Genomic DNA, 20,311 nt, shown 5'->3' with positions numbered 1-20,311 from the left:
TGCAAAAACTCAGGAAAATATCATCCAAACATTTCGTCCCTGACACCTCAACCACAGAATTCACACATGTGCAATCCACCTGCTTAAAGCGATGAAATACCTCTCAACGGCGAGGTTATCAGCGCCTACCCTTTCATCCCCACCTACCAACCATACAAAGAAAGCCCGCACTAGACTAAAATCAACTCCCTGGCAAACATGGGGAACTAGATCCTATTCCATCATCTATACATTCAAGACCCTCACACGACCCATCCATACCTATGAAAACGTTGCATGAATCTCTGTTCCTCATACGTTTGACCTCTTCCTCTCGATATAGAACGGTAAGCATTACGAACCGCGTTGCGTATCCGACTACCTTCTCTCACCTGTATCATATATCAACACATAAGTCTCCACACCTTCTCATACACCTATAACAGGTTCTCCTGTCTTATACTTCCGATAAACCTGAGTTCTAACACAGTATTTTATCTCCCATCTCTCGTGAGCCTTGGTCCCTATGAACACGTCTCACTTATTTTGTAGCACTCCACATACTTTCCCATTGTAGCTTCAATCGCCTCTCGCTCCTAGATCATATCTACCCATCCTATCGGTCATTGTTCAGCCTACTCCTTTAACTCCATTGAAGACGCCGATTCAAACTTCATCCGGATAGCTGCGTTACTACCTGTCTCCCAACACCTGCATCCCATCCATTAGTTCTTTCCCACACATACTCCAAACCTGTACTATAATATCCATTACAATCGCACCTAGCACTACCAGGACACCCTGTCATCATCCATTCCACAGAACAAAAAGATTGCTCATCACCAACATCATGTCCTATATTTCATTGTCATTATCTTGTTTTATTAAAGTTATAGCGTTTATTAATTATTTTAACTAACACTGAATAGTTCGACGGTATACAGAGACCTATCCACCAGTCCAGCTCCAAACCTCCGACGGGGAAAATTTGCCACAGTAAAGATATAGCAGTAGTGGGACATGGAATGTTTTCCCTGATAACTGCCATCTGTATAATGCCGGCTATAGACATTTAGTGCACAGGAAACAACATATTTCTTACACACACAAACTAATTCAGAACGAAGGATAGCTAAATAGAAAGCCGGTACAAAATACAACTGGAATATTTTTACTGCAAATTGTCGGGTCACACGCTCGTATTAAATTTCTGTGAGGTCTGGTACTAATTCAGTTAAACGCCTAAAAACATATAGAACGTGTATTTTTAAGCGAAGAAGGCATCTGTGGATGAAGGCATGAGAATTAACACATCACTTAAGACCTTCTAGAGCATGAGTTGTCACGCGCTCGTGTGTATTAAATTATACTCACCGTTTTTCTTTTATAGACTGGCGGACACTAGTTGAGAGCAGCAGCTTACATTATATCGACTATTCAGAGAATATTTCTGCACATTACGTATTTTTTACCGGTGGGCGTTGTTGATCGTTTTTCTTGTTGTTTATAATAATTGCTCAGCTTCAATATGGCGCTCAAACACCACCACCAGTACGGTGCTAGGAATACGTCCGAACTACTTTATGATGCCGCACGACCATTACAGGTTTTGTTAAGTGTACTACAGTTAAAGGTTGTAAAAACTAAATGTAAATGCGTCAGCTAAGAACTGTGCTCACAATAAGCAGACCTGATCGAATTTCGCAGACGTACATCGCGGGAAAATAATAAATTAACTCCACGAAACTGAACGGAGAGGTTTCTGCCGCCTTCAGGGGTGATGTGATACTATAGTATCCATTCTTAATCTACTATTCCTAATTGTAACGGACCGTTCTAGGAAGCGTGGTAAGCAACAAGAATAAGGAAAACTGATAATAACATTGTATCATTAAACCGACGATGAAATGGAGTACTAAATTAATGAATCAGAAGCCTAATGTTGTGGATGTTCTGCAGTACTTAAGCAGTTTTTGGCTTACAAAGTCATCATGAGGAAATTGCTGACTATCGTCATCAAAGATGATATAGTACTTGTAAACACCAGTACAAAAAGATGTTAAGTATGAAGAGTAACATATGAAAACAGAGTGAAGTAAATCTCGCGTTTCATGTGTAGTACACACATAAAAAAATTTTGCATCACCCCAGTTCCCAGAACTCCTGAAGATAGACATTGACTGTGGATATTATATCACACACACAGTCCCTTTGTTCAGAGGTGTCACTAAACACACCCAAATGAGCAGCACCTATTAGACGGAGGGGGTCCGACAGCCGATCAGTTCTAGTCATTCCACCAGAAAGGAGATACACGGCTCGTGTTGTTCGTAGTTCAACCATGCCTGGACGGTCAATACCGCGGTTCGGTTGCGTCCGCATTGTAACTTTGTGTCAGGAAGGGCTCCACGAATCCCTACCGATTATGGCTCGGAGGAACCCTGACAGCAAAGCCTCTATGTTGAATAATACTTTTCGTGCAGCCACAGGACGCCGTGCTACAACTCAAACTGTGAGCAATAGGCTGCATGATGTGCAACTTCACTCCCGACGTCCATGGCGATGTCCATCTTTGCAAACACGATACCATGCAGCGCGGTACAGATGGGCCCAACAACGTGCTGAATGGACTGCTCAGAATTGGCATCACGTTCTCTTCACCGATGAGTGTGGCATACGCCTTCAACCAGACAATCGTCGGATACGTGTTTGGAGGCAGCCCGGTCAGGCTGAACGCTTTAGACTGACTGTCCAGCGAGTGCAGCAAGGTGGAGGTTCCCTGATGTTTTGGTGTGGCATTATGCAGGGCCGACGTACGCCGCTGGTGGTCATGGAAGGCGCCGTAACGGCTGTGCAATATGTGAATGCCATCCTCCAACCGATAGTGCAACCATATCGGCAGGATATTGGGGGAGGAATTTGTCTTAATGCCCCCGTCGTGCACATCTTGTGAATAACTTCCTCCAGGATAAATTGGAAAGAGCTGTTTATGGACGACGAGACCCACCAACCACTCTGAGGGATCTACGCCGGATCGCCGTTGAGGATTGGGACAGCCTGGAATAACAGTGCCTTGATGAACTTGTGGATAGTATGCCACGACGAATACAGGCATGCATCAATGCAAGAGGACGTGCTACTGCGTATTAGAGGCACAAGTGTGTACAGCAATCTTGATCACCACCTCTGAAGGTCTCGCTGCAATGCTATGTGTTGTTTTCATGAGCAATAAAAAAGCTGAAAATGTTGTTTATGTTGATCTCTATTCCAGTTTTCTGTACAGGTTCCAGAACTCTCGGAACCGAGGTGATGCAAAATTTTTTTCATGTGTGTATATTTTTGCAATGTAGTTCACCAGTTTGTAGTGTATCATCAACACTGGAATGTTAAAGCCATGTATCACCCTTTCTGTTTCTTTTCTTCTGTCTTTCAGAAGTATGTTTAATAATTTTTATGTAATTAAGTTATTGTTAAGAATAACGATACCTCAGGCTTCACCTAAATGAAATGCCATCCATGAGGTGATGTGACAATGTATCTTGTGCATGGATGACCACGATGTATCCTTTGCATGGACAACTACTCACCTGAACTTCAGCTACAGTTGTTCTATGTACTTATGCCCATAGGTAAATGTTTCCAGTTCCTCCTTACATATTTGTCTAGATTACTGAACATGTAAAAAAATTTTGTTTAAATTTGTATGTCAGTAATATTAAACATACTTTAATGAACATATTAGAGGGTTTTTGATGAAAAGAAACGCAGGTTAGAGAGATAGATACTCATTTATTTTAACTTTCTAAAATTAGGTTTAACACAGTTGGACACACAAATAAATACAAATATGAACATAAAGCACTGGCAACGTCAGGTAGTGATGATGCAGATGTATCGTACATACTGCGTACTGAAACTCAGTTTGCGTAGAAATTCGTAGGAAAGACCTCCTCTGAAATGTTCTGACGTGTAAGCGAATAACACCACTTCCATAGTTGCATTGCACTGTGCTAGTGGCTTGATGAGAGGTTCAGACTTTGGTAATAGTGGAAACTGGAAGTCTGGAGACAATTCCCCATGCTGAATTGATTTCTGCTCAGATGTATCAGGTGGCTCAACGATTTGTTTATATGTCGGATGTATTGGAAGTTCGAAGTCACGAAGCAATTTTGTGTCCTGCTGTGATATAGCGGGCTCTGCATCATGGAGTCAGTCTGTGTGCTGACTTGATTCCTGCTGCTGCTTAAATGCATCAAGCACTGCACTGGTTATTTCAAGAAGCTGTTGTGCTGAGGGTGGAAAAAAGAAAACCATGAAAAGCACATGCATACACTCACATACACACATAACAAATAATAAAAGTTGCGAGAGAGGGATGGTTTAATACTTACAATCAATTGTAGGAGTAGTTTTTTTCTGCCTTGAGGTCTGTAGACGTTTCATAATCATGATGAACCTTTCACTATGGTATACAGAACACAAGTGGTAGGTTCGCTCGGTGCGCAGTGAGATTGGTTGCTGAGGCTGAGTTGTGCAGGTAGAGGACTACAGTGCCATAGGAAATGGAAGAATTATTTTGGGCTGACAATGTTGCAGGCTGCACTCACGCTCCCAGGTAAGTCATCGTAGATTCTGATGTCGTGAAAGACGTCATGGATCGCCATCTTGAATTCTAAACTAAGAAATATCCAGGCTAATGCCAGTATGGTGACGCCATGGAAGTACCGTTCTGTGCCCAGTGGTTTACAGTGCTGAAATGTGATACGTGAATAACATGCATGGCGGAGACTTATTCTGAAGTGCTCTGATGTGTGAACTCCACGAGGCTTCACCAGGGAATTCCATAAAATCTGTTTATGTAAGGCTATCACACATTGGGTATTTTTGCTGACATGTGCCAGGCTGCTGAAAGTGAGAGTACTGTATGGTATTCTCATTGTTGATGTATGTTTTCACTGTTCTTGTGTAGTTCTAGCACAATGTAATACAGGAACACTGTCAGGAGTTGAATATCGCAGTTATTTGGGCTGAACTCCCTCCGTTGGAGGTTCGAATCTTCCCTAGTGCATGGGTGTGCGTGTTGTCCTTAGCGTAAGTTAGTTTAAGTTAGACTAAATAGTGTTTCAGCTTAGGGATCGATGACCTCAGCACTTTGGTCCAATAAGATCTTACCACAAATTTTCAAGGAAATTTGTGCTGAATTCCTGTGTAATTGATATTAATCAATATGTGAAAGCACTATTTTCATGTCAAAAAATTGCGGATTTTTATAAATTAACGTTACCTTGAACTCTCGATCTGATGACAACTGTAGATAACACATTTAACGTTGGAGAGAGTAACACCACATGCATTGGTGCACTATGCAACACTAGTGATGTAGACATTGGAGATAGTGGAAACTCAAAGTCTGGAAACAATTGTGTTCATCATGGAGCTTGTCTGGAAACAGTTCTGCATGCTACTTCAATATATTCTTTGTGGTTAGTAAGCCTGGCTGTGTGGTGAATAGAAATCTGCTGGAAATGTTAGATGTCCTATGTAAAACGTAAAATGCTTATAATTTATGTGAAGAATCACTTAAAATCTAGGACAGTATATCACATTCCGTTTATAAGAAGAATGGTTTGCATTTAACGTTAGCTCAGCATCAGTATCAATTTTACATAACACCAAGGCACACCTACAGCGAAAACCGGTGTTCATTAAAAAAATAATAGTCAACCTTCAAGAGTGTGTGGGTCAGTGTGATATAGCTGGGTGAAAATCCTTGGTTATGAAACTACTACTACTGCTACTTGGGAACATAATGCTCTCTCTAATATGGACGTACCTTACTGAATCGACCATAGGACATACTCTGTGAATCTACTACTACTAATACTACTACAACCACTAGTACTCTACCAACTGAGCTACAGAAACCCACACCACTACATGAACAATTATTGGACATTTTCCTGTAAAGGAACTGTTACAGTTTGTCAGACATAATTTAGAAATACCTTGGAATATTTTCATTATGTCAGTCGTCTCTACACAGTGAAAAAAATTTTAATTTTTTAAACTATAAATTTTCCAATTTACAAATTTACATTTAAAATTCTTTGTTGCAAATCACAAGTTAAATTCTTCTTTTTACTATCCATAATTTCATATGATTTGTTTAAGTCGGTATGTTTCCATTAAAAGTTGCGCATAATTTCAGTGTTGTTTCTTGAGTAGTTAAACTCTTCATTCATCTAATCTTATTTATGGCACAGACAGGATAATTTTGAATAAAATCGAATGGACTTAAATTTACATCATTATTCAAGTGTGTTACTGTTTTAAAATCATGAAAAGCATTATAAGTTTTTAAAAAGTTGTTTGATGGAACAAGATTTCATAATTCTCAATGAAAAATTTCATTTCCTACTTTCTTTACATAGATACTTTGTAGTTTAACACAATCGAATAAAGAAGAATCAGTTAACTAATAATTTTTGGTTTTGTTTGAGAAACACCGAAAATAAAGTAAGGCGTATCAAATTCAGCACAACTATAACAATTAGTAATACCTAATATCAAAAATTCTTTTTGCATTCAATTCTGCAAACTCTGTGGTTTGTGGTTCAAAGAAATAAATAGGAATTTTCATACTTTTTAGTCTTTCTTGTTCTAATTCAAGTGAATATCCTGATTCTTATTTAACAAATGGACATGTATTTCCATAATTTGACAACAATTTTACCTTCTTTCGGAAGTGTACTAAGAATAGAATATCTAAGAATAGAATCTTTAGAACTTGAACCCCAAGTGAAAATTACTGTGAATCTCCTCTCCAAATTATTTCTTTGAAACTGTTAAGAAAAATCTGCCAAATAATTCTAATGGATAAAGTACTTCATTTTGGTTGTTTTCGATTTTACCATTGTTAACGATGTGACCTTCCATAGTTGTCTCATTTGATAGAGACACATTATATCGAATAAGAACTGATGAAGAAATAAATGGATATTCTGTTCCAGATAAAATATTCTTTCCTTTTTTAATTGTTATAACATCGAACAATTGTACTACATAATTAACAGTTATTTTAACATTTGATTTACCATCATATACTGAAAAATCTGTCTGAGCTACATGAATAACATCAAATGAAATGAATAATTTTGCATGATTTCGATGAATCCATCCATCACAAATATTAATATTAAATACTGTTTCTTTGTTTGGAATATTTAGATTATTCTTCGTTTTTTCATGAACTGGGAAACTCTCGATTTTGTTCATGATTTATTAAGAAATATTAATTAAGTGGAATTAAAAATAACTGTAACAGTGGAACCACTGAAGTCAATCAAATAGTCGTTTTCAACTGTTGCAGTAATTACCAAATTCTGAATAGGTGAAAAATTGGTATACATATTGGATAATTTGGTTTGTAAATTATTTGTTATCCAAATTTAGCATTTGGTTTAAACGAAGCAATGATAATAGTTCCCTCTATGATAATGATCAGTATATACTACAAATATACCCTCATCTAAATTACAATTTATATAAATTACTGAAAGTGGTATTATTGCCAGTAAATTATTACCAACTGTTTTTGATTGGATTCAATAATTTGATCATTAAAACATAAAATTTGTCCAATACTACCTTCTTCACTCATAAATACTGTTATGTCTCTTTTAATAATAACTCTGTTTAACATTTCATCTTCTCTGTAAATTTATTTTGTTTTCTTTTGAATGAATAAATTTTTTCAAATTTTTCTAACTAAATCAGCCAACAGGAATTACTATTATTTCTTTACCACAGTACAGTTTATCATTTTTCGATGTAATATTTGGATTTAAAAAAGTGGAATAAAAAGCCAATTAGTAAATCGTTTTTATAAGCTTCTCATATTGGATAAGGTTAATCTCTTTTTAAGAAAAGATGCATGATCACTAAATTGACATAGATGCAGCATTTATTATTAATAACAATTATGTAAATAAAAATACCAGAAAAAATTTAAAAAATAAATGTGTTAAACGTTTACCAAATTCTCCACATGTTGTCAGTGCACCTGAACTTGTATGTGTGATAGATTATTAGAACGATGGTAACAGTTCAGTGTATATTTAACAAAATATTATGATGTAATAAGTGCCATACTCATCGGATCTTATGGGATTCTCATAGTAAAAAGGCTGCGGCTTGATGACATGTACTCATGTCAGATAGTTTTATATTCTGACAGAATGTAACTTTGCAGTATTACTTGAAAATGGCCATAAGGCCGAAATTGCAATAGTAACAGTAAATATTTTATACAGTCAATGGCGACTATGATGTCTTTTAAGAAATATTATATGACTGTGAATCCCAGCCGCGAGAAGTTAATCACTTTAGTACTGATTATACTTTATTTTAAATGGTAAAACAGAACCAAAATTGATTAAATATCAATTAAATAATGAACAATAGAAAAATATTGATAGTTTTTTACCTAATACTCAAAAAAGAATGAGAGATCAGGGATTGTTGGAAATTTACTTATTACATTATTTATTCTTCCTGTGAAAAAGGTTATTGAATATATATTGAGGAAAGGAAGGTGGCTCTCGATTAACAAAACATGAAGGAGGATTTTCACCAATTTTACTAGCAGCATTATCTGCAATTGCTTCATTAGCAGGTGGTGCAGCAATCACAAAATTAGTTCATGACAAACAGAAAAACGAAAATAATTACAAGAACAAAAAGACGCAATGTAATAATAGAAAATAAGGGAAAATGACTGAAAAAAAGTAAAATAAAATATCAAAGAAATAACCTAAAAATATATCTTTATCTAATCATATCTTTATCTAATAATATCTTTATCTAATAATCTAGAAGAATTAGTTAATTAAAAATTGAACATTTCTGTAGTTTATTCATCATTGACAAATTACCTAGTAACTCAAAAATTACAGAATGTGGAACAGTTAAGTTATGTACATCTGATCAGTTTGGTACCCATTGCATTTGTTATTCTAAAATTTTCAATGTTTTCCTTTGTTTGCTGGTAATATAGCAAAACAACTAGATAGCTATTTGACAAAAACTTGTTTCATAATTTCCAAAGAATACAGCATTTTATCCAATATATTTGTGATATTTGAGAGTAACCGTTTTAAAATGATTGTCAGATAATTACAAATTTCAATATATCTTAAATATTATTTTTTGAGTAGAGTTAAATCTTAAAAAAATGGATAATTAGAAAAATGCATGTGTTTTCAATACTTATAACCAAAAATTTATCTGATGTTAATGAGGTGATAAAGACATCAGAATCAAAAATCAAAAATGTTCTGTCAGTATAAACAAAAATTAAAAAAGAAATACCTTAAAAATTAAAATATTTTCAATCAGAAATTAGAAATAGAACATATGGTACTCAGTCATCAACAAATCTAATAATTTATTAAAAAATATAACTGCCATTAGAGTCCTTAGAATAAAAAACAAAGATATCCAATTATTAGAGCTGAATGACTTAGATTCAGAATTTAAAAAATAAAGCCATCATTACAGCTCTCAGGAACAAAATTAGCTGATATACAACTTTTCATTCATCAGTAGAAAAGATTTATGCTGGATTTTAAATTCAAGTACTAGATACATTAATTTTATTGGTAGAAAGTTAGGGAATGTGAAAAATCCAATCAATAAAAGGGCCTTGGTTAACAAATAGAGTTTAGGAAAAGAAATAAAAGACCTTGTTACTAAACCATAAGTATTTTAAAACAATTCAATAATTATGTTACTAAACGATATTTTAGTGAGAAAATTAAACAACTTAATAAAAACTAATCTATTTACTCTACAAAAAAGAAAATAGAAAAAGGTGTTTCAAATTACTTTTCAAAAGCAGACTTAAGACATTACATAAAGTAAGTAATGGTCAAAATAAAATCTGTGATAAATAAATAATAGAATTTACGTTATTCAATGGAAATGAACTAAAATGTGTAATTTCATTGACTACGATTTTATTCTTAAAAAATTGTCACTGGTGAAAATACAAAAAAGTTATTTCTTAATGGTTTTGGTACCTTTTAAGTGTACTTGATAAGTTATATCATATAACGAGAATTAATTTATCAATAAAAATCGTTCATAAATCTACTTTTCTAACTGTAAGATTAAAAGATTAAGTTAAATCTGCACCAAGAGATGTAGAAAATAATTTTAGTTGGTGAATTTTTGAATGATGATGAATGATTAGAAAAATAAATATGTATATATGGGTGCTCATGAGGACCTTCATGATTGTCATATCTACTGTTCGAAGTGTACAAAGTTATTGAAACAATTAATCCTCAAACTGCAAAAACTAAAAGTGCTAGACAAAGAATTGAAGCGATTAGTTCAGTTCATTGAACTAAAGAAACTAAAATTGTGAAAGGAATTTTTAGGACTTGTTCTAAATAATCGTGAAGAAATTATTAATAAACTATATAAACCAATGTAAAAATATTTAAAAACAATATTTAATTTCCTTCAGAATTAATGATTTTTAAGAAGGTGATTTAGTCGAAATGGATGCTGGTAAATTGAAAGTAATTTTAGTAACAAATAAAGGTTTAAATATATAGTAACTGTTATTCACCTTTTCAAAAAAATGTGCTTGGGCTATTCCACTTACATGTAAAACAGAAATATATTCTTTGTTCTTTTGAAAAAATATTTGAAAGTCATCACCAAAACAGATAATGCCATAGAATTTATAATAAACATTTTCACAAACTGATGAAAAAATATAATATTGACTGTCATTCCACTTTTAGTGAATTAAAAGAATCTGTTGTTGATAGAATTAATAGAAACCTAAAAGAAAACTATGTGGAAGAAATCTGCTGTTCAAGGTAATTATAAATGGGATGATTTAGTTAACAATCTAGCTGGTCAATATAATAACACAATACATTCAACAACAATAACGCAACCCAAAGATGTAAACACAGAAAATGAAATAGACATTAACATTTTATGTAATAAATTCGTCAGACATTGAATCTACATGTAAAATCGTGGATAAAGGCAGAATCAGTAAACTTAAAGGTGTATATTAAAAATGATATGCTTTAAATGGTCCACTGAAGGTTTTCAAATTGAAGTTGTTATTCATTCCAATCCAGTCACATATAAATTAAAATATTGAAATGGTGAAGAGATAAAAGAAACTTTTCGTGAAAAAAACTACTGAAAATAAATTTTTCAGATATTTATCTAGTTGAAAAAGTCTTTAAAAATAAGATAATAAACATTATATTTAATGGTAATGTTTCGATAACACACACATCAGTTGGCCAATAAAAATAAAATTACTTTATAATTGATATTTTTTAGATGTGATTTGAGACTTTCTCGGCGTATTCCATTCGTGAAATCTTCTCGGGTGATCAGCCGAGTAAAGGCGTCGTCTTCTCGCAACGTTTCGAAGGGTTTCGTACCCATCATCTTCGCTTGAAGATGATGGGTACGAAACCCTTCGAAACGTTGCGAGAAGACGACGCCTTTACTCTTTACTCTTCGCTTGAAGATGATGGGTACGAAACCCTTCGAAACGTTGCGAGAAGACGACGCCTTTACTCGGCTGATCACCCGAGAAGATTTCAAGATATTTTTTAGGTAAGTGGAACTTTTTATTGACAATTTACTAATGTTTCAAGCTGAATATAGTTTTCGTGTTGCTTATTGCTTTATTAAAGCTGACAGAGTATATATGAATATTAAAATAAACATAAATAAGAATGACAGTCACTTAGAATTGCTTGAAATTTTATAACTGAACTAATAGGATCAGCATGTTTTCATAGTGTTCTTTTTAGTTTATTATATATTTATATATACAAATTTTATATATATTTAAATATATGTTATATATATAATGAATGTCATATAAAATTTGAATATAAAAAAAACATTTGAAAATTCAACTATTACTGAGATTAATTACATCATCATGTAATTTTCCTTGTGAATAATGTACCCAAAATATTGAAATAATTTCCATAACAGGCAATAGCCAATCATTCATTTGTTCTTTGGAATAAATTAATTGAATTAGGTACATAATCAATTCTTAAAGATTGTTCATAATTTGTATGTTCGTTCACTCTTTCCATGTAAATTATCTATCAATTTTTCATCCAATTGTCTTATATAATCATCCTTTTGTTTTGCTCTTCGAAATGGTTTAGAGTCTTTGGTAGAGTTTTATTTTATATTATCCATGTCTTCGAATTGATGGGAATACATCACGGGTAACCCATTTTAAAATTTTTGCTTCTTCTTTCTATTTTAAAATAAAAATATGATGTGGTTAATTAACAAATTTTATTGGTTTTACATTTGCTTTTAACCTATCCAAATAGGACACATTTAAATTCTCATCAATTTTTAACACATACTGTTCAAAATAATTTTCATACTTTATTTTTTCGTTATTATCTGCCTTATTTCTAATTGATTTGTCTGTATCTTTGTACTCTAATGTCTCATCAGCATTTTTTTTAAAATTATATTTTTATCAATAATTATTAAATATTGATAGTTGTTATTTATAAATTTGTAAGATCTAAATTTGAATACACTTGATTATAATTAAATTATTAGTTTACAATTTTTTAAGTTTTATCAAATTTTTTTATAGATGGAAGGTATAATGCAATGACTTGCTCATTGTATGAACATGAAAATCAAATTTATAATGAAATAAAAATGACAAAACAGAATACACCTTCAAAAACTGACTGTATAAAAAGGAAATGATGACATTACATAGATAATTATTGAGAATCTATAAAAACACTATGAAAAGGACACATTTACTTGTGAAAATTGTTAAAAACAATTTCAACAATCTCCTAAATATAGATGAGACCGAAAAGAGAAAGAACGTTTTTTTAATCAATAATGTAAAGATACTATTATCAAAACATTGATAATGTCTATGTAAATTTGTTTGCAAATTTATATAAATAATTACCATATTATGATAAAGTATTCAGAAGAAATCCTAGTTAATTGTTATATTACAAAGTTTTTTACTTTCTTAAAAATCATGAGTATATACATTACAAAGCTCTCAAAATTTCAATTTTTTTAAAAGGAAAGGGCAGAGGAAATACGCACTGAAACAGCCAGGATACTGCGCCGAGCAAAACCACCAGCTTGCAACCTGAAGAAATAAGAGGTACAAGACTTTAAGAATCTCAACGCCGACAAGAGTATATCGGTACTGCCTGCCGATAAGGGGAATGCGACCGTCGTAATGAAGACCGAAGATTATGAGCAAAAGATCCGAGACGTATTAGATCCGACGACGTACCGAAAACTAAGTGCAGATCCGACGCAGCGTATCACTCGGAATACGAATCGATTAATCAAGGCGTCTTCTCTGCCAGCGGACATACAGAGAAACCTGCGCAACACAGAAGCCCTACCACCTCGGATGTATGGATTACCCAAGATCCATAAGAACAACGTTCCACTGAGACCGATCGTTAGCGTTCCTGGCTCACCAACGTATAAACTGGCAAAATACTTGGCCTCTCTGCTCCAGCCACACGTGGGGAAGACCAACACATACATTAAGGACTCAGGATATTTCATTGAGAAGCTGAAGGAACTGAAACTTGCACCAAACGACATACTGGTCAGCTTTGATGTTGTTACGTTATTTACGAAAGTGCCACTCAGTGACGCTCTGGAGCACATCGGTTCCATGTTCCCGCAAGACATCAAAAAGCTCTTCCATGCATCTCTCACCACGAGCTATTTCACGTGGAATGGTGATTTCTACGATCAGCTGGAAGGCGTCGCCATGGGTAGTCCTCTCAGTCCAGTGGTTGCCAACTTCTTCATGGAACAATTCGAAGCACAGGCACTGGACTCGGCGACTTGCAAACCTAAGGTGTAGTACAGGCACGTCGATGATACTTTTGTGGTGTGGAGCCATGGTGAAGAACAGCTCGGTGACTTCCTAAGGCACTTGAACAGCCTCCATGCCAACATAACATTTACCATGGAAGTAGAAAAAGACAAGAAACTGCCATTTCTAGATGTGCTGGTCACAAGGGACGGCGAAAACCTGGGACACAGCGTGTATCGAAAACCGACACACACGGACCGATACCTGCACAAACTGTCAAACCACCACCCGAGCCAGAAAAGAGGCATGATTAGTACGCTCGTAACGAGAGCAGGACGAATATGTGAGCCGCAACACCTCAAACGAGAAATGCAACACCTGGAAATTGTTCTGAGGAGCAATGGGTACTCCACAAACTACATTAGAAGTGTAACAGAGCCCAACACTCGGCGAAGTAAGGAACCAGAAAAAGAAATGTCGGGTACGGCCTTTCTGCCATACATTCCCAGAGTGACGGACAGAATCGGCCGTATATTGCGCAAACATGGCGTAAAGACGATTTTTAAACCGACAAGGAAGATCATAGAGTGTCTTAGATCGGCGAAGGAGAAAAGAGACCCACTTGCAATGTCAGGAATATACCGTATACCATGCACATGCGGAAAAGTTTATGTCGGAATGACTGGACGATCCATTAACACCAGGATCAAAGAGCATAAGCGACATTGCAGGTTGGGGCAGGTGGAGGAATCGGCCGTGGCAGAGCACGCACTGAATGAGACCGACCACGTAAAAAAATTCGCCGACACGGAAGTTCTGGCTGTAGAGGAGCACTATCACACACGCTTGTTTAGAGAAGCTGTAGAAATACAAAAACACGTGAACAGTTTCAACAAGAAAGAGGAAAGCCTTAGGGTAAACGGATCCTGGCTTCCCGTACTGCAGCGAACGAACGTCGCAGGTAGCAAGAGGAGAACCGCACCGGAAATGACCGCGGAGAAGCCCTCGGACGTTGGCGCGCCAGGTACATATAGTCTGCGGCCGCGAGCTCGGCTCCAGTTCACCACCGGCAATGGAGGGTGAAGCTTTGACAATGCCAGCCACGTCAGAAAAATCATTAGATGAACGTCGGCCGAAGAACCTGAGACAGAAGCCAATAGGCAGTTTGTTATATATATATATATATTGCATAGGTTTAAAAATTTGTAATTTTTTTAATTTTATCATGTATATATACATTACACAGTGTTCAAAATATTTTTGGTTTTTAATTTATATAGTTTGTAAATGGTATATAGTTAAATGTGAAGATTCTATGTCTATGCATTAGGTGAAGATTCTATGTCTATGCATTATTTTTAACTGAAGTTCTAAACACTTTTGTAGATCTCTAAAACATTCTTTATTATTTAAAGTTGTTAATAATTTATTTAAGCCTTCATGTGCTAATGGTAATATTTGTGTAAGTCATGTGTTTTCTTAATATTCCAGATAGACTTCTAAAATATAACCATACTGATTATCATCTGGTGTTTGTAAGATCTTTTTCAGTTTACAAATTTCTAACTGTAATCCTTCAAAACTTTTAATTGTTAAAATTGTTACATTTTCGAACCATATAAATTATTTGCTTCCAAATATCTGATATAATTTGATAGTTTTTCTGGATTAAACTTTTTCATGTATTTTTAGCTTGATTTAGGATTTTTTTTGCTACAATGTGAAAGTCGTTCTCTAACACGTCTTTCAATAAATAACATCATGTCATAAAGGTTTAATAAACCTATTCATATTTTTGCCTTTTTTAATATAGAGTGCTAAGATAATCCTTGTGGAATAAAGTACCAAGCCGGAACAACTTTACGAGGTTAAATTCATTTAAAGTTTTAGCATTGAACATTTTCTAAGCTAGTTTTGCACATATATAATCTGCATTAGAAATACTCGATTTATTGAGTCTCGATTAACAAGTTCTTTTTTTGGTTGTTTTGTTTCTTTTAAGTTTTGTTAGAATTCATATAGTCATATCGATAAACTTCTCATTTAATTATTAAATTTCGCTGTTCATCTTTGACAATTTTGACGTTCTTTGAATATTTCAAAATTTTAAACATGGCTGAAGCAGCAACTGTTAAAAACTTCATGGTATATGATAACAGCCAAACAGTTGCAGGATAAATATTTATTGATATCCTTGACATCGTTTTTGGTATATTTAAATATACCTTCATCATTTACTGCAAAATTTTATAAAAATAGATCATTCTTGGGATTAGAAGACAATTTATCAATACTTGATGACCTAATTTTAAAAGTATATAAAAAGTTCATCCTAATCAGTTTCAGTAGTTTTCCTGAAAGAAATACATATGAGTTCATTATTTGGAATTGTATCAATATTTTGACTATCTATCACTAATTCTTTGATAAACAAATAAGCATCAAACTTAGTTAAATTATAAATATAAACTGGAATAAAATTACAATTTCTATATTCTCATGTGCTGCTTCTCGATATTTCCCTGTTACATGACAATGATCTTTTCCTTTTTTCATGAAGAGTAAATTCTTTTTCACAAATAACACAAGTTTTTGAATTTTTAAAATTTATAAATATCTTCTTAAGTCATTATCATTTTTCATTTCAGTCATATATTTCCTTAATTTTACCAGATTCTTTTTTTAGTATTTCAACGAATCTCCTGCTGCATCATTGCAGTATACATTACAGGTGATTAATAATCATCATTATAATATTTGATATAGCAACTAAACGAGAATGGCATATGATTTTGACATTTACTCATATAAATTTTTTCAGGATTTGGTTCATAACTGTTAGTGTCTCTAATAAACATTCTAAATCAGCATAATAGGTACTCATAATGAATGATTATAATATTTAAATTTAATTTCTTCACATTTTTCTTACATTTCTATTTTTACTTCTTTATGATCTCTACAACCGTTTTCATGAATGTCCAATTTTTCTTGTGAATTAAAAAATCTTAACCATCTATCACAAGGACGAGTTTTTTCTGTATGTTTAGTTGTTTGTGATCTAATTAATCCTACTAATTTTTCATCTAAAAATAATTTGAGTCTCGAATTAAAAGAAGATTGACAGGTTTTTTGTTTATTTTGTATGATAAAGTGGATATACAACATATTTTTCTTTGTAAGTGTATACATTAACTGACATATTTGATTTCTGTCCAGATTTTGCGATACTTGTTAATCGAAAATTTTCAAAAATTTCTTCTAATTATTATATTTTTATACTTATTAACCCTTTAAACATGATCTTTTGCTGGTTATGAAGATGATTTTATTGAATAAAGAAAACATTTTTCCTATGTATTCTTAACATTAATTGCTTTTTGGTAGTTCGATATGAGAAGAAAAAAGATTTGATTGTGTGTATGCACACTTAATTGTAAATTATTAATAAAAAAATAAGGACTAGGCAGTTTTTTTCTTTGGATTTCAAAATTTTAAACATGGCTGAGGCAGCAACTGTTAAAAATCATCATGGTATATCATAACAGCCAGACAGCTGCAGGATTAATATTTATTGAAATTAGTTGTTATTAACAAAACTTTGTTACTTGTTTTAAACTAAATCTTGTATTTAGTCTTCTAAAACTTTAATAAAATGTCATGTTAACTGTAATTAATTTTCTTTCTATTAAGAAATCCTTTAATATACTGATTACTGCTTCTTTATTTTGACCAAGAAATTCTTGTGGTTCAACAATATTATCATTATTATTAATTTCGTAAGGTTTTACTCTCAATTTAAAAGCAGGTTTCTATTTAGTCATTTAGTTGTTTTAAAAACTCAACATCATCTAGAAACTTGTAACCTGAAATTTTTCTGCTAGGTTTTTTGTTTTATTCCTTGATATTTATCAACTAGGAGCTTTTGAAAATAATTTTCTATCTTTTTGCTGCCGATATTATTACTATCCTCAGATCTTTTGTTAAGATTGATTGATAGTAGTTTATTAAGGTTAGAATAATTAACTAAGTTTTTCGTTTTACAGATTATATGAAGAGCTTTTAAAGATTTTTCTTTCAAATCATTATCGATATTATTAATATTATCCTCAAATTTTTTGATAAGAGTGAGTAATTGTTGTTTACTAAGTTTAGTATATTTTTTAATTTTTTCCTTTTACAGATTATATATAGATCCCTTACAGATTTCTTATTCAATTCATTATAATTATTATTAATATTGTCAACAGGAGTTCCAATAACATCGATTATTATTTCTTTATTAGGTTTAGAAAAATTTTTTAAATTTCTCATTTTACGAATTGTTTCAAGTTCTTTTATAGTTTTACACCTTATTTCTCTCTTATTCACTTCTTTCATATTAAATTAATCAATGAACTCTGTCAGAGCTTGTCTCTCTACATTTGATTAACCTTTCCGTTTTCAATAATTTTATAACTGAAAGAAAGATAATACTAGTTTTTCTTTACAGTAATTTTCTAAGGTTTGAAGTAGTTCTGCTTTGGAATATAATTTTTTCTTTTTTATTTATATACAGAAAATTGTATTTTAAATTTTTAAAATGTTTACAGTTGAAATGCTCTTTGAGTTTTTAAATGAAAGTGTCAATCATTGGTGTATATAAATGCGATTTATATAAAGAAAAATTCTATTAAACTTTTATTTTTGAACTCAAATGAAAATTTTGTTAACTTCTAATGCTAGATGAGGTTTGATAGAAGTTATTTATAGAGAAAAGAATTGTTCGATTTTTAAATTTTTTATTTAAATGACAATTTTGTTCATGGGTTTAGATAAATATGATTTGGTAGAACTAATTTATAATAAGAAAAATAATTAAATTGTTTATTTTTTTAATGAAAAGAAAATTTCGTTTGTGGGTATAGATAATTTTTAAAATGAGTGATACAGTAAAACTATAATCAGTTTAGCATTCTGAAATTTTAAAAAATGTACTCTTGAGTCAGGAACATATATAAATATAATACACCTTTTTCACTTGGTCAGTCAATACAGGGCCAGTTAATGTTGTTTGTGGATGACACTGTAGTTGTCTTCTCATGTTCTCTCATGTGTGCTCAATTGGAGACAAATCTGGTAATCGAAGGGCCAAGGCTATATGTTGACGTTTTTCAAAGCACGCTCGATTTAAACTGTAGCATGTGGGAGAGCGTAAGCGGTTGGAAAACATCCCCTGGAATGTCGTTCGTGAATGGCAGCATAACAGGTTGAATCACCAGACTGACGCACAAATTTGAAGTCAGGGTGTGTGGAATAACCACGATAGTGTTCCTGCTGTCATATGAAATCGCATCCCAGACTATAACTCCAGGTGTAGGTCCAGTGAATCTATTATTCAGACAGGATGGTTGCAGGCCCTCAATTTGCCTCCTAACTAAAACACAACCATCACTGGTAGCATGGCAGACTGGCTTTAATCAGGAAATGCAGCAGACCTCCACCATTCCCTCCAAAGAGTTCTCTCTTGACACCTCTGAAATCGGAAATGGTGGAGGTTTTGGGTCAGCGGAACGCACGCTACTGGGCGTTTTACTCGCAGCTGTCCTTGGAGTAGCCGACTCATAACAGTTCGTTGTGTCACTGGGCGCCAACTGCTGCTCAAAGTGTTGCTGCAGATGCAGTACGATGTACCAGAGACAGACGCCGAACACGAAGGTCTTCCCTTTCGGTTGTGCCCCCTGGCCCTCCGAAGCCCGGTCTTCTTGCTACTGTACATAATCAGCGCTGGCAGAATTCAAATATAGTGGCTACATTCCTGGCAAGTCTTGCTGCAATACCGCAGAAGGAACATCCAGCTACTCGTAGCCTTATTTCGCGACCCCGTTCAAACTTGGTAAGATGCCGATAATGGCGTCTTTGTCGCCTTAAAGGCGTTTTTGACTAGAATCTGCCCACGACATCCAATCTCAGAAGTAATTAACGCTCTCGACCGTTACAGTGTGTATTTAAAGCAAACCTGATTTGCGTTCTAATAGTGGTACTACTAGCTCCACTTTTATGCGACGGGCGCGAATTTGAATAGACATTATCTTCCACATGCAGAAAACAACTAACAACTTTCGTTTATGTCGTACAACTCCTTCTTGGTGTTGTGATATTTCTGCTTCAGTTTATATTGAGATGTAGGACATCCAAAGTCCTAACTGAAAGGTATACTCTGCCATGTCTACATCTACATCTACATCCATACTCCGCAAGCCACCTGACGGCGTGTGGCGCAGGGTACCTTGAGTACCTCTATCGGTTCTCCCTTCTATTCCTGTCTCGTACTGTTCGTGGAAAGACTGTCGGTATGTCTCCGTGTGGGCTCTAATCTCTCTGATTTTATCCTCATGGTCTCTTCGCGAGATATACGTAGGAGGGAGCAATATACTGCTTGACTCCTCG

Source organism: Schistocerca americana, chromosome X (assembly GCF_021461395.2).
Source record: "Schistocerca americana isolate TAMUIC-IGC-003095 chromosome X, iqSchAmer2.1, whole genome shotgun sequence".
NCBI lineage: Eukaryota > Metazoa > Arthropoda > Insecta > Orthoptera > Acrididae > Schistocerca > Schistocerca americana.
The sequence above is the reverse complement of the archived record's forward strand: the minus strand, read 5'-3'. Positions refer to the sequence as shown.